Here is a 15062-nt window from a genome sequence, read left to right as displayed (position 1 = left end):
CTTGTTGAGAGGCAGGGCTGCACCCGCCTGCCCCCAGCCGTGGAGGGCAGGCGGCAGAGTTTGGCTGTCAGCAAGGCGGCAGCATCGCTGCACATGGGCGTGCGTTTCCACAAGCCACGTGCTTCTGACCACCTGGACCTTTCCAGGGATTTTTTTATTGCTCCCTGGTTTCTCTTCCACTCCTGTGCTTGCAGAACCAGCCCGGCTCTTGATCGGGATTGCAGGTTTGGGAGGCCAGGTGGGGCCAGGCCGCCCCAGGAGAAATGCCCTGGGCGGGCTCTCCCTTCTCCCTGATGACTCGCTGCTCCGGTAACCCCTGCTCCTCCCTGGCTCTGTGGGCCGCGGCCAGCCTGCGCCCTCTAGAGCCTCACCCCGGGGTCCTTGGGGTTGCCGGACTCCAGCACAACCCCCCTGAGGAGGAAGTCCCACATCCTCCCTCAGCAACTCTGAAGTGTTGGAGGGTGGGTTCTCTAACCTGCTAGAGGGCCTTGCCCCTTCCTGTGTGGGAGAGAGGACGGGAAGTTCAAGGGGAAGACTTCTCTCCACCCTCCAGGTTCCTACAGGCCCGTCGCCCTGACAGTCAGTACTGTCACCGTGGCTCGCCTATGCTGAGGACATTGATTTCTGCCTACAAAGCACACCGTTAGCAATTGGAGGGCTGGGGTCTCATCAGCTCCCGCAGCACAGGCACCCTGCTACATTGACTGCCGGTTTCAACATCTTATTGCTGAAAAACTTAAAAGTGTAATAAACACGGCATCAGCAGGGCAGTGGGGATTATAGCCGGGTGTGGTGGCTCACGCCTGTAATCCCAGCAGTTTGGGAGGCCGAGGTGGGAGGGTCGCTTGAGGCCAGGGGTTGGAAACCAGCCTGGGCAAAAAAGCGAGATGCTGTCTCTACAAAAAGTAAGAAAAAGAAAGGAAAGAAGGTAAGAGGAATGAAGGAGAGGGAGGAAGAAACAGAAAGGAGAGAAGGAAGGGAGGGAGAGAAAGGAAATAACCAAAGAGAGGAAATAAAGAAAGGAAAGAAAAAGAAAGAAAAGAAGGGAGGAGAAGGAAGGGAGGAAGGAAGGAAATGCCTGCAGCCGAGTCTACAGTCACAACTTGGTTATGCAAAGTTAGGTCCCAGAGCCTCCTTCGGGCAGTGGTCGGTAAAAAGAGGAAAGAGCCCGTGTTGCTCAATGTAAGAAAGCACCAGGAGCTTTAGAGAAGTTCCCAGCAGCAGCGTGAGCGTGCGACTGCTGCTCCCAGCCAGGGGGACAGGAAAGGGCGACAACGGGGATGTAGAAAAAAGCCAGCACGGGAGCAGTTCAGCGGTGGGGACAATGTGGGAACCTGGGACAGCCAGGCTGCCGGCCCTCTGACGGACATTTGTCGCGTGCTCCAGACCACTTGGATCACACCAGTGCCGGGTGCCTTGTCTCGGGGTGGCATCAACTGCCGCAGAACTGCTGAGCACGGCCTGGCTGCAAACAACAGGTGCTCCCGACACAGCGGGACCTTTGGCCAGGTGATTCCATCCACAGAAAGAGGTTCCAGGGGAAATACAGAGAGAGTGAAAATAATTTTGTAAATTAAATGTTTCATTTTTTAGCAAATCTGGTTATAACAGTGAGAAGCAGCAGCTAATGTTTATTGGATGCTTACTATGTGCCAGGGGCTGATATAAATTCTTTACGTGTATTAGTAGCTCATTTAATCCTCCTAATAGCCTTGTGGGCAAGAACTATTGCTATCTCCACTTTACAGATGAGGAAATTGAGGCAGTTAGGTGAAGACACTTGTACCACGGTCACAGAAAGAGAGGCACAGATGTGGGGTTTGAACCCAGAGCACCTGGTTCCTCTGGAAGCAACCAAAGTGCTCGTGATTGGAGTGATGATGAAGCACCCTGGCCACCCACTGAACTGTGAATGGCAGGTATTAGGGACAGTCACCCGTGCCTGTCCCACATCTATTCCTGCCCCTTCTCATGACAACATCCTGGTTTTCCTTTGGGGACCATGCTCCTTCCCCAAGCCACATGGCTTTCATGGGTGGCCCCTCCTCTGTCCCCAGGAGCAGTGCCCGACAGACCGGGCCAATCACAGTGGCCCGTGGGCCAGCAATCGAAGGGCCAGGCAAAGAGAATCAACTCGGGGATCAGCTGGACCTGTCGGCAAAGGGAAACCTGTTCTTGCTTCTGGACTTGGAACCGTGACAATGTTACGTTGGCCGGGGCCGTGCATGACACAGAGAGCGCTGGCTGCAAACGGAGCCCACAGTGAGGAAAGTTTATCCAAGCCACATAGAGGGACAACTTCCTAGGGACTTCCTTTGAACACCTGGCTCCATCCTTGCCTGACGCTGGAATTTTATTCTTCAGCTCTTCGGTTAGGTGAGGCAACACGCTGCCTTCTTTGCTTAAGTGGCTTGAGTTAAGTTCATATCGGGTACAAGGAAAGAATCCTAAATAACGCAATAAGCATGGCTACTGTCTACCTGGAAATATGAGGTACTCCGGTGAAAATAAAACGTAAATTAATTCTGGAACTTGACCATATTATAATAATATAAAAACACTCATAGAAGGTATGTAAAAAATAGAACAAAATTTGTAGTATAATTTATTAAATTCTTTTTCTCACAAAATAGGTTAAGTGTCTAGTGTCTAATAAACACAGGAGGAGGAGGAAAAGGTGAAGGAAAAGCTGCCACCGAGGGGACTCATGGAGACAGCAGAGGCTAGTTCTGAGTCGAGTCCCCGCTCTGCCAGTAACGCACTCGCCCTGAACAAGCGCACCAACCTCTTTGGGTCTCAGCTTCCCCATCTGTGACATAAGGGGACTCTGGCCTTACATAGGTCCCCACCTGATGTGCAAGATGCCAGTATGTCCTCAGTTCTGTCACGTGTAATCTCCCCCCTGCCACCCCAGGAGCAGTTTGGAATCCTGTCTGGAATCCCAGTAGTCCCGTGCCGCCCCTGACCCAGGGTGCGTCTCCCGGCAAGCCTGATTTCTACTTGCCTCCCACCGGTTCTTTCCTTCTGCAAAGTGGGACTGATGTGCTGAAACCTAGTAATAAAAGCATCCAGTTATGTGTTTCATTAAAGTGTATCAAGGACAAAGCTTATCAGGAATCAGATCATGTGTCTGCTTGAACTGATTTGAACTCTTGAATCACTGATGGAAGGTTTGTGTTTTGTGATGATTTCTCCCAGCATGAGCTGGCAGTTTGTAAGAAGGTTTTGTTAGTATCTCCATTTTACAGATGGGTAAACTGAGGCTTAGCGAATTGAAGTAACTTGACCAGGGTTCTACCCCCTACAAGTGGCAGAGCTGAAACTAAACCCAAGGCAGCCTTTTCCAGAGCTTGTTCTCTGAACCTCTCAGGGTAAGGAACCTTGTCAGAGGGAACTGGAGCAGCACTGAACAAAAGACATTTTAAAGAAATGACCCTCGAGGACACTACAGGAGAGTTCGCAGTGAAAATAGAAGAAATCTGAGCTGGCGCCCTGGCTCAAAAAGGGCCTAATGTTTTGTGGATCAGAGATTCTCTTGCTAAGTGTTTGGTTCAGGTGAAAAATGCTACACAGACTTGCATTTCCTGCTCTGTGGCAGACAAGACATTTTAAAAAGCCCTCCTGCAGCAAAACTTCTCGATACCAGAAGATAAATACAACAGATGTACTTTTAAATGCATTACTAAGATCACAAGAAACTAAGGGAAATATCTAAGCATATCACCTGCAACCCCTCGCCCCACAAAAACAACAAGAACAAAAAAAACAGTTGTTGGAAGCAAAATGGTAAGCAGGTGAGAAACCTAGGCTGCCTCAGGATGAAATACTCATGCCCGTGACCTAGCAAACGGGAGCAAGAGAGCCAAGCTCTGGTGTGTGCGATGTGGGCAGCTGAATCAGGACCCTGCGTAAAGGGGCCCCACCCTGGTGAAAAGGTAGGTAGAAAAATATACCTGCCCTTAAAGGGAGATAGGTAACCTACCTCCTTCTCAGCTCTGGGTAGGTAAAAACCACCTCTCCTGTACTGTAAGATCTTGGATTGGAATTTATTCTACCCACATCTACAAAGTCAGGTGAAATCTAAAGAAATTAAGTGACCCCAAATGATAGAAACCTTTGGTGTAGGAAAAAGTAAACATAAGTTCTCTCTGGAGAACATTATCTCATGCCTGTCAGAATTTCCCCTGAGTAAGATCAGCCTAATATATGCCCTCCAAAATTACCAAACACATGAGGAAACAAAATGTTATGACTGAAAATAAATAACACTAAGAAATAGATTCAATTGCCCATGAGCTTCAAATATTTGCATTATAAGATATGTAACACAAAATAACCATGAGTAAAATGTTTAAAGAAATACAGACATTCAAGTGACCAGATGTGAAAAATAATGTAATAGAACTGAAATATGCAAACATTGAAATTAAAGACTCAATAAATAAGCGAAACAGTAAATTAGACAGATGAAGAGAGAATTAGTGAAATGAAAGATAGATCTGAACAAATAAGGAATGAAATGAAAAGGATAAAAGTTAGATTAGGAGGCATGGAGAATAGAGTAAAAAGACCTATTTTTAATATAATTCTTATATGATAATTTCTAGAATGAGAGAATGGGAAAGTATCATATTTCAAAAAAGACCAGAGTTGAGAATTTCCCAGGATTTATAGAAAATATCGTTATTCAGGTTTAGTAAGTGCCATATATCTCAAAAAGGATAAAAAAAAAAAACCCGAATACCCAGACATAGCATATCAAAACTATTTGCCACAAAAGAAAAATGGACAGGACAGACAGATCCCCTATAAAAGAGCAACAACTTGAATGACAACAGATTTCTCAATAGCAATAGTGAAAATCAGAAAACAGTGAAATAGCATCACCAACATGTTGTGGAAAAGATAACTATAAATCTAGACCTCTCTTTGAATTATTAGAGTAAAATAAAGACATTTCACAAAACCAAACACTACAGTTTGCTATGAAAAGTCATTCCTAAAGGAATTTCTAAAATTTGTGTTTCTTTTAGAAGGGCAGTGATTCCAGAAGAAAGGAAGGAATATCTGAAATGCAAGAGGAAATGGGGAACAAGGAAAACGGTGTATGTGGGTGAACCCAAACAATGACTAAGACAGTAACAATACAGTCGAATTCACAGGCTTAAAAAGCAGATGTTATTAGAACTATCATCCTGGGCAAAAATAACTTAAAAGATCGTGGGTATAATCTAAATTAAAACAGCCAGTTCTTACTTTTTTCCAAGGAGGATAAATTTAGTGATTAACTTTAGATTTTTAAGTGATATATGTGTAATCGAATTCTAGGATAAGTGGGTTTTTTTCGATAAGTGTTAATGGAAATTGAGGGTCAAATTGGTAGAGGGAAAAAATGGAGTGAGAAAAATGCGATCATCCAAAAGAAGATAAGAATGGAGAAAAAATAAATAGTATTAATAAAAACAGGACAAATTAAGGATATAGAATATGATGGTGCAACAAATCCTCATATATCTGTAATCACCAAAAAGGAAAGGAATAAAAATATCAGTTAAAAGACAGAATCAAACTGTATAAGATTGAATTCAGCTATGTGCAGTGTATGTAAGCGATGTATCTGCAACGCACACGGCGGGGTAAGGGTGAAAGAAGACAGGCTGCCATGCGAACACGGACTCGGAAGCAGGCAGGACAGCTGCATCAACATCAAACAGAAACAGACGGCAGAACAAAATCTATGATTAGGGACAGGGAAGGTCTCTGCGTAATGATGAAAGTTTCAATTCAATATGAAGTTATAGTGATTCCAAACTTGCATATATCTAATGAACAGCTTTGAACTATGTAAAGCAAACACTGAATTATGAAAAGTAATCAACAAACCCACTATCAGAGTGGGAGATTTCAGCACACATCTCTTAGTAAGTGAAAGTCAAACAGACAAAATTAAAAGAACAAATAGTTGAACAAAATTGATTTAATAGATATAGAAAAATCACCGGGCCCAGCAATCTAGATGGTTCCAAGTGTTAGTGATCACCCCATGTGGTTCGACAGGAGAGCTTACACACTGCTGGTGGGTAGTGTACATTAGTGATCATGAGTACACTTTCCAAAAACTTAACTGTAAAATCGAGCATTTACACATCTTACTATCCCTCAAAATAATAATTAACTACAATATACAACTCGTGTATATTTCATAATTATTAATATAAAACTGAGTACAAAAAAAAAAAACACCAGGTCACAGAATGTCACTTAGACTAAGCATAAAAACATGCCAAATAAAAAGTCACTCTGGGATACATACTCATGTGGTAAAATAATCATTAAATATTCAGAATAGTAATGTGATAGGAGGAGACACATAGGTCTTTAATACTATTATGAATGTTCTATGTCTTAAGCCAGGTGGTGGGTACTCAAGTATTCATTTCACTGTCCTTTAAGTCATATTTATATAAGGTTTTTGTTTTTTGTTTTTTATTTTTTTTTGGAGACAGAGTCTCACTCTGTTGCCTGGGCTAGAGTGAGTGCCCTGGCGTCAGCCTAGCTCACAGCAACCTCAAACTCCTGGGCTCAAGCGATCCTACTGTCTCAGCCTCCCAAGTAGCTGGGACCACAGGCATGCGCCACCATGCCCGGCTAATATTTTCTATATATTTTTAGTGGTCCAGATAATTTCTATTTTTAGTAAAGACAGGGTTTTGCTCTTGCTCAGGCTGGTCTCGAACTCCTGACCTTGAGCAATCCTCCACCTCAGCCTCCCAGAGTGCTAGGATTACAGGCGTGAGCAAGCCACCGTGCCTGGCCTTATATAAGGTTTGCTTTTATATATGTGAATTGTTTATGATAAGAGTAACAATAATAAAATAAATCTAGATATGTATTGTTTTTAAAAACTCTCTTGATGTCAACCACCGAAACAAGGAGCTCTGTGCTGGGGACAGTGGCTGAGTTAAAAGAGCGGCACCTTCAGAGTACACATGGGGGCCGCCTGGTGGGTAGGGGCCCTGAACCGTCAAGGGCACGCCCACCCCAGCAGTTGCTGGTTCATGAGGCTGTGCAGGACATAAACTCAACAGTGACTCCAAAACGGCAGGATCAAAAGCACCGGTGTTAGTGGATAGATCAGATTTTCCACCTTGCCCAACTCTCAAAATTTGAAAGCAAAAGCCCTAAGAACACCCCCAGAGTTCTTGTGCAATTTAGGGTAGAAGCGGGGAGCCCAGCTAAAGGGCATTTAGAGACCCACAGGATTAACTGGACGGAAACAAAGGCTTTGATCCCCAAGCTGGTGTGACGGATGGCTGCAGGTGCATTTGCTATTGGGCTGTCATGAATGTGCCACTGCGCGTGCACAGGCTGTAGGTGGCAGCAGAGCCCTGTGACACTCTCACCGACCCATCCCAGTGACGCTGGCTCCTCCCTGGGGCGTTGAGATCACACCTCTCCCAGACCAAAGTACACCCTGGCAGAAAGGGATCATGGCTGGCAGATAATCCAGAGCTATCAGGGCCTCCTCCTTTTTGCAACATTCAAATTGGAGCCATAAATAAAATCGTCTTCAGGAAAAAACATAAAGCTAATTTTCCAAGACATGAAACATGGGCTTTGAAGATTAGAATGAAAACCTTAAGAAAAACATTGATTGATTCTCAACTCCTACTCTTGCTAGAATGACCTGAAACAGATTATTTTTGCATTGTGTACAATATTGCCTCTGTAGTAGGGCCTGAGCAGGTGGTTCAAAATCCAGAATTTATCCTTGCAGTTGCAGTTGCCCTGGCTCACACTCCAGCGTTCAGCCTTGCGTGCCCCTTCGCTGGCACAGAGGGTGTTTGCCATTTTGTCTTCCAGAAGGACAACGATCTTAGAGGAGTTCCGAAATGATGAGGCTCCACACCAGGGGCGGGTGAGGTGCCCACGTAATTGAAGCCTGTGAGATGTCACCAGTTCCAATTTCTCCCTGTTACCCGTGTCACCACCCAAAGTGGATGGGTCTCAGGCTCTAGGGATCCTAAGCTAGTTCTTTCTGCTTTGGGTTAAGTATCAAATTCCTATGGGCTTGGAGGAGAAGAAAACATAAACATTCTTACGACCAGATTGATATTTTTCAGGGTGTGACCATTGCTGAGAGCCAAAGTCAGCGCCCCTGTGGATTCAAGGCGCAACATGAATTATTATTATTCTCATGAGGACTGGCTAAAACCCCTCACCTAGAATAGCCGAATTATAGCAGTCTTTTTATAAAGTTTGGCTGTTTTGTTTTGAGAGGACATGATTTATTCCATCTTGTTTTCCAACCCTGCATATTGTAAAATCAGGGGAAAGTAAACCTCATAAATTACCCCTTAAAACATGTAAAATGATCAATATTTTAAAAGATGATGTACTAAAAATCTTATTTCTATACTTCAAATATGCTGATGTACTTAAATATTTGCTAATGATTTTCTTCTTCCTTGAATTATGACCAAGAGGAATTTCCCCCCCGCCCCCTGAAAGATTTTTTTCTTCCTCTGATTTAGGTGAGAAAGTGCTCATTGTCCAAGCACACCAAGACCCAGGTCTTTCAAGGGTTGCTTGAAGAACATGGTGGTGGATGGGCTGAGCAAACGGCACTGCACGGTCACCAAGTCTGACTGAAACACCGTGGACTTTGAGGCAAAGGCCACAAGGAAAGACATCACTGATGAGTTACTGGATCAATGTTCCAATCTATTCTTTGGAGATTTTCTTTCTTTCTTCATAAGAAATTATCCAACTATGGCCACATATTGAATGGCAGAACAAGAGCCCGAAATGGGGGTTTAGAGAAAGGAACCAATGGTATTTCTTAACATTTCAGAGTTATAAACATACACCCACAGTCCAAGTGCTGATAAGCGAATGCTTTCAGCCACTGCTCAGAAGGTATCAGCCAAGCTTATGGGCCAGAGATGGATTTTCAACATTACTGGAATACAGAAATCTCATTTGGCCCAAAATTTTGCATTGGTTCTGTTGGCCTTTCTCAAGATTCTCTCAATGTCTAGTATGGATTTCTTAATAAAGCGTCTTAGTTCTGGCTGCTATAAAAAATGCCATACTACAACCCTCCACTTCTAAATTTGGCTGGCTTTTTAAAAAATGCCATCCACAGGGTGGCTTATAAACAACAAAAAGTTATTTCCTATGGTGCTGCAGGCTGAGAGTCTGAGATCGGGGTGCCAGAAGGGTCAGGGTCCGTGAGGGCTTTCTTCCAGATCGCGCACTGCCAGCTGCTCCTTGCATCTCACACGGTGGAGAGAGGGTGCAGTATCTCCCCGGGGCCTGTTTTATGAGGGCACGAATCTCATTCCTGAGGGCTCCACCCTCATGTCCTAATCACCTCCCAAAGACCCCACCTCCTAAGACCATCACACTGGGAGTTAGGATTTCAATTTATGGATTTGGGGAGGACACAAACATTCAGTACATAACACAGAGTAAGTGCACACAAAATTTTTGTTGATTGGCTGATACAGAATTATCTGATATCATTAGCTAAAGGGTTGCGGGTATCTACTGAAGGCAATCAATCACGCTGACAGACTTTGTCACAAACACACTACCTCGTACACCATTGTTCTCTCCTTCTCTCTTTTACCCAAACCACAGTAGGTTAAAATTTTTTTTAATGAAGAAGGCAAAGTAAATATTGAAAAATTTATGATACCAGGAAAGATTCTAATTTTTCTCCCTAAAGAAAAACCAATATTTGTAAACTCAGACCAGTACAATATCACTTAACGGTTCTGATCTCTGAAGCTGTACAGATTTGGGTGAAGTCCCATTTTTGCTACTTACTGTGTGACATTAGGCAAGTCACCTATCCTCCCAGTGCCTCAGTTTCTTCATCTGTAAAATGGAGGTAACAGTGACATCACAGGGGTTATGTGTATTACTTCGCAATGTCAAATATCAAAGACGCTGAGTGCAGTGTCCTGCCTGGCACGTGATATGAGTGCAGTAACCAGTAACTCATCAGCTTTGGAGGCCACATGCATGGGAATAAATCACACAGTCCTCCTTCTCGCAAGAGTGACCCTCCAGCTTTCTGGGCTCGGGGGCGGTCATCCTGTTGACGCTGTTCCTGTGCCATCAGTCCTGGCCAGCCTTGCCTTCCTCCCATTACCAGCCCCTGAGTGTGAGTCCTTGTCGTCTCTTGCCTGGAGTGTCCCAACTGTGGGTCATTATGTCTAAGTGTTCTCGGCCTCTTTTGCCACAAAAGAATTGCATCTTTACCTCGGAGCTTTCCACCAGCCTCCATGCAGAGCACAGACTTTGCCAGGCAAGTTCCCAGGTTTCTGTGGTGCCAAGAAAAGAAAACAGGAAGAGGAAAAATGGATCAAGTGGGCGGAGGGTGCCATAATTGGGTTTGGAGTGTGAGAGGCTCCAGAGGGGAGTCAGCAGACACTTACACACTCCAAATGCTAGTCCAGACACGACGGATACAGGAATAAATACGGTAGGCAGGGTCGCTACTCTCCAACTGCTCACATTCAGGGAACGTGCACAGCTGCTAAGATGTGTTGCTTCGTGCTTTGAATTGTATTCCCTTTACAGGTTTTAGAAGCACACAGAAAGATTGGAGTTACTTTTTCATAACTTCTAGTTGTTGTGTTTTGTTCCTTAGATGTGAGACCGTGATGAAGCTGTGTCTTCGTCTATTCTGTGGTGCTATAACAGAATACCTGAGCCTGGGTCATTTATAAAGAACAGAGATTTATTTCTCACGGTTCTGGAGTCTGGGAAGTCCAAGATCAAGGGGTCAGCATCTGGTGTGGGACTTCTTGCTGCATCATGACACGGCAGAAGGCAGATTGGCGAAGAGAAGGAGACGGAGAGCAAGGTGTGTAGTGAGCCCACTCCTACAGTAATGACGTTCATCCCTCCGTGCAGGCAGCGTCTCCGTGACCCAGACGCCTCCCTTTCGGCCCCACCTCTCTACACCACCACATTAGGGCTCAAATTTCCAACACATGAACGTTGGGGGACACATTCAAACCACAGCAGGCTGGGTCACGTGGTGTCCTGCAATGTTTTATTATTATATGGTCATCTCCCAACTGGCTGCCTAACCTCCAACCTTGTCTTTTTCTACATTTCCACAAAAGGATCTCGCCAAGACACAAACCTAAGAATGCTCTAAGTTAACCTTGCAGCTTAAACACTTCCACTGTTGCCCAGTGCTTCCAGAGTAGAGTCCACGTTTCTTGGCATAGCAAGAAAGACGTTTTGAGATACGGTCCCACCTACCCTCTGCTGTGCTTTCTTGCCGAGGCTCTCCACCCTTGCCTTGGCTACTCCGTCTCTGCCACACTCCAGCCCTGGCCCACACAACGCTCACACTCCAGCAGGGAACTCTCAAACCAGTAGAATGCTTCATCCACAATGACCTGGCTCCTCTCACCTCTCAGATTCCTGTCTGGAAAATCCTAGACATTCTTCAAAATTCAGTTCAAGAATGTCCTGTCTGGGAGGTCTTCCTAAGCCCCCAAATGGAGCTAGTCTGTTCACCTCGCTGATGCCACTTTCCATATCCATTAAATACCCGTATGGTTGCATTGTATTGATTATTGACTGTGAATGACTCTGGCTGAATCTTCTGTTGTCCAAGGTTGCTTGGGCAGATGTAGCTGGCTGCGTAGGTAGCCCCTTGTCCCCACATTGCTCCATATATTTTGATTCCTTTTTACCCCTCTGTTCCCCCTAATATAGTGTTCATATCATGAAAATGGGGAACAGCACTGGAAACCCCGTGGTCCTGGAACATACTAGAACCTCAGTGAACACATGTGGAATTGAAGAGGCAAGATCATTCCCTCCCTGTCTGCCAGGCATGATCCCTGACTTGCTTGGGCTGCCCTGCCCACTGGGCATGGGGCTGAGAATGCCCAGGTGTGGCACTTCCTCCCCAGGTCCTCGCTGTGGTCCTGGGTTCTTCAGTTGAGCGGAATGCACATGAAGGATTCTGAGAAGAGGTCTCTGACCAGAGATATAACTGAGGAGCAGGAGAAGGTTCAGGAAGCTGATCTAGTGATATTTCAGGGGAGGTTTCCTCTCTCCTATGAGATATATTTAATATTTCTAAGTATCAGATAAGCCAGACATCTTCAGGTTCCCATTGTAGCATAAGAACCACACATATACTGAGTGAAGCACATCGAGAAATGGTGCTCACAAATCTGTTTCCGTTCATGAAACGAGACTGCTGTAGGCAGGACCACAGGACCACGAATTCTAAATTCCGAGTCTCCCAGCTGAATACAGCTACAGGGCTGTTTGTCCAGTGTGGTGGCTCATGGACAGCCTCCTTGTGTCCACCCTGCTCTTTCCCTGGTCCAGGCTGAAGGTCCGCTGGGACCTGGCATTGCCAAGAGAAGATCATCAAGGCCCTTTGGGCTTGACACAAGCCAGGCACCTGCCAAGTCTCCAGATTTAAGGAAAGTCTTTGTTGTCTTCCTGATGATTATCACAGCCTCCTTTTTTCAAAAAACATAGTTAACAAATTGACAAGTGGCCCAAGGAAGTCAACACCTTCCCAAGGGGTTGATTCCAATCACTCGACGTGGCTGGCTCCGAGTCTCCGGTGTATATCCCCCGGCATGCTTGGCATTCTGTGTGTAAACCCGAAGGCAGGGCTGCCCAGGGCTCTCTGGAGTCTGAGCTGACCCAGAGTGGCGCTGACAGCCCTGACTGTCTTGCTTGTGCGTCCTGGGGGCTGGCGCACGGCTCGAGCTGGACCCGGGGAGCCGGACTGGGTGAGTCGGGCTGTGCATTTGCCTCCCTCGGGGCAGATTCTGGAGTGTGTCTGTGGCTTCAGGGCAGGACTCAGGCCAGTTCGTTCAAGGGGCTCAGTGTTCCCCTTCAACTCTGGGATCAATGGGTGGAGGCTATCGTTTGCCTCCCAGCTCCGCTGCCAGACTGTTCCTAGACACCTAGCCCAGAAGGTTAGCGCATTTTTTTCGTGGAACACATAATAGCAAGGGCTAACATTTACAGAATGCTCACTCCGTGCTCTGTACTGTGCTGCACATTGTACAAGAAGTGTGTCATAGCATCCTCCCAATCAGCGACGAGCTAGGTGTTAGCAGTAGCACCCTTGCCAGAGGGACGAGCAAATGGAGGCATGCTGAAGGGTGAGAAAACCGCCCAGCTAAAGTTATGGAGCTAGAGTTAAAGGCCGCTCTGCCTGCCTTCAGAGCCCAGGCTCCTACCCCAAAGGCCGCCCTCCCTTGCCCCTACAAACTCAGTCTGGAATCAGTTAAAATCCACACACACAGGTGCCCCCTCTGGAAACAGAGCACAATGCATGGGCTGCTCCCAGTATCGAAGTCGTAGATTGGACAGTGTTCCTGCTTAGCTGGGGGCATTCACTCAAGCCCAGTACAACGACACAGCCTTGAGCATGAGCCAAATCCACAGCACTTTCCTTTTTGTGTTTTTTTTTTTGACAGGGTCTTGCTTTGTTGCCCAGGCTGGAGTGCAGTGGCATGATCATAGCTCACTGTAGCCTTGAAACCCTGGGCTCAAGCGATCTTCCTGCCTCAGCATCCTGAGTACCAGTGAGACTACCAGTGCATGCCACCATGCCTGGCTAATTTTTTAAATTTTTTAGAGACGGAGTCTCACTAGGTTGCCCAGTCTTGTCTTGAACCCCTGGCCTCAAGCAATCCTCCAGCCTTGGCCTCCCAAAGTGCTGGGATTACAGGCATGAGCCACCGTGTCCAGCCCCACAACACTTTAGAACCTTACTGAGATCAAGCCCAGGATGGCCAGCAACATGTCATTCCAGGAGCAAAAATGGGAAAAGCTCTTTCACACTCTTTGTCATGAGTTCTGTCTTGCTTGGCTTCTTGACTTGGCCCATGTGTCAGGACAGAACAGCCCCACAGGACCAGTGCCCAGCACAGCTACCAACAGTGTTCCATGAGCATTGTTATGAAGAGGCTCTGACCAGGGGACTCCATAACTACAACCACATCAGGCATGGACCCCATAGGATGGGATGCAGGACCTAAGCCCCACGTATGTCACACAGTCTATCCTGCTGGGTGAAAGAGGGTGGCTGGGTGCATTCTGCGCTATCATCAGTTCATCTTTGGATGGAATAAAGATGAGCTCTGTGCACAAGCTCTCCCACCCAACTGAAGCACTTGTTTCCTTTTGGCTAACTGGGTCTCCGGGTGTCGCCGCCCCAGTTTCCACTGTCCTGCTTCAGGGTGCCAGCTGTCCCGAAGGGCTAGATGCACAGGTGCTGTGCCAGGGTTTGCTTTCAAGCCACCAAAATACTATGAATCTGCTGTTTTCAGAATTGTGCTCAGGAATAGACAGACTTGGGTTTATTAAGGAAGTTTCATACAACTTTAGACTTCCTGAAGACTTTTCCATCTTATCCATTTAAACTTCTAATCTACTAGGATATGTTTACTTATTTTTTACTCAACAAATATTTACTAAGCAATTATGTGCAATTCTGGATACTTTGAAGGAAAAAAGATGAGGAAAACATGAACTATATTCTAAATGCATTATTAGGCTAGAAGGGATGCAACCACATCCACCAGTAACCGTCATATATGGCAGGGATGTCTGTGTATTTGCATTATGTCTGTTTTTACCCCTGACTTGCTTCTATTATGATAGTGTTTCCATTCACCGACTTGACTGTTCCCTCCTGGGTTACTGTAAAGTCTTCCTGTGGGAAGTCGCCTCTGCTCCTCGCCCAACTGTTACCGTTCCCAGGATAAATTAGCCCTCCTTTCATCCAGTACCGGGAAGGAGGGGCGCGGGGGCTGGGGAGGCAGATACAGGGGAGACGTACACCCAGGCAGGGCCCAGTGGAGATTACTGATACTTCCTGTGGCCTCTGCACACTTCTAAGCCATGGATTTCTCTGTGGCAGCCGTGTGTCCTGACATCTGACCTTCCTTCCACCTCCTGCCCCACCTCTGAGCAAGCCAGTAGCCACCGGGGCCTTGGTGATCAATGACTAGAGATTAAGAGCTGATTCTGAACATAGAAGTCCAACC

The sequence above is a fragment of the Eulemur rufifrons genome, chromosome 18 (genome assembly GCF_041146395.1).
Source record: "Eulemur rufifrons isolate Redbay chromosome 18, OSU_ERuf_1, whole genome shotgun sequence".
Taxonomy (NCBI): domain Eukaryota; kingdom Metazoa; phylum Chordata; class Mammalia; order Primates; family Lemuridae; genus Eulemur; species Eulemur rufifrons.
Note: the sequence above shows the minus strand (reverse complement) of the source record.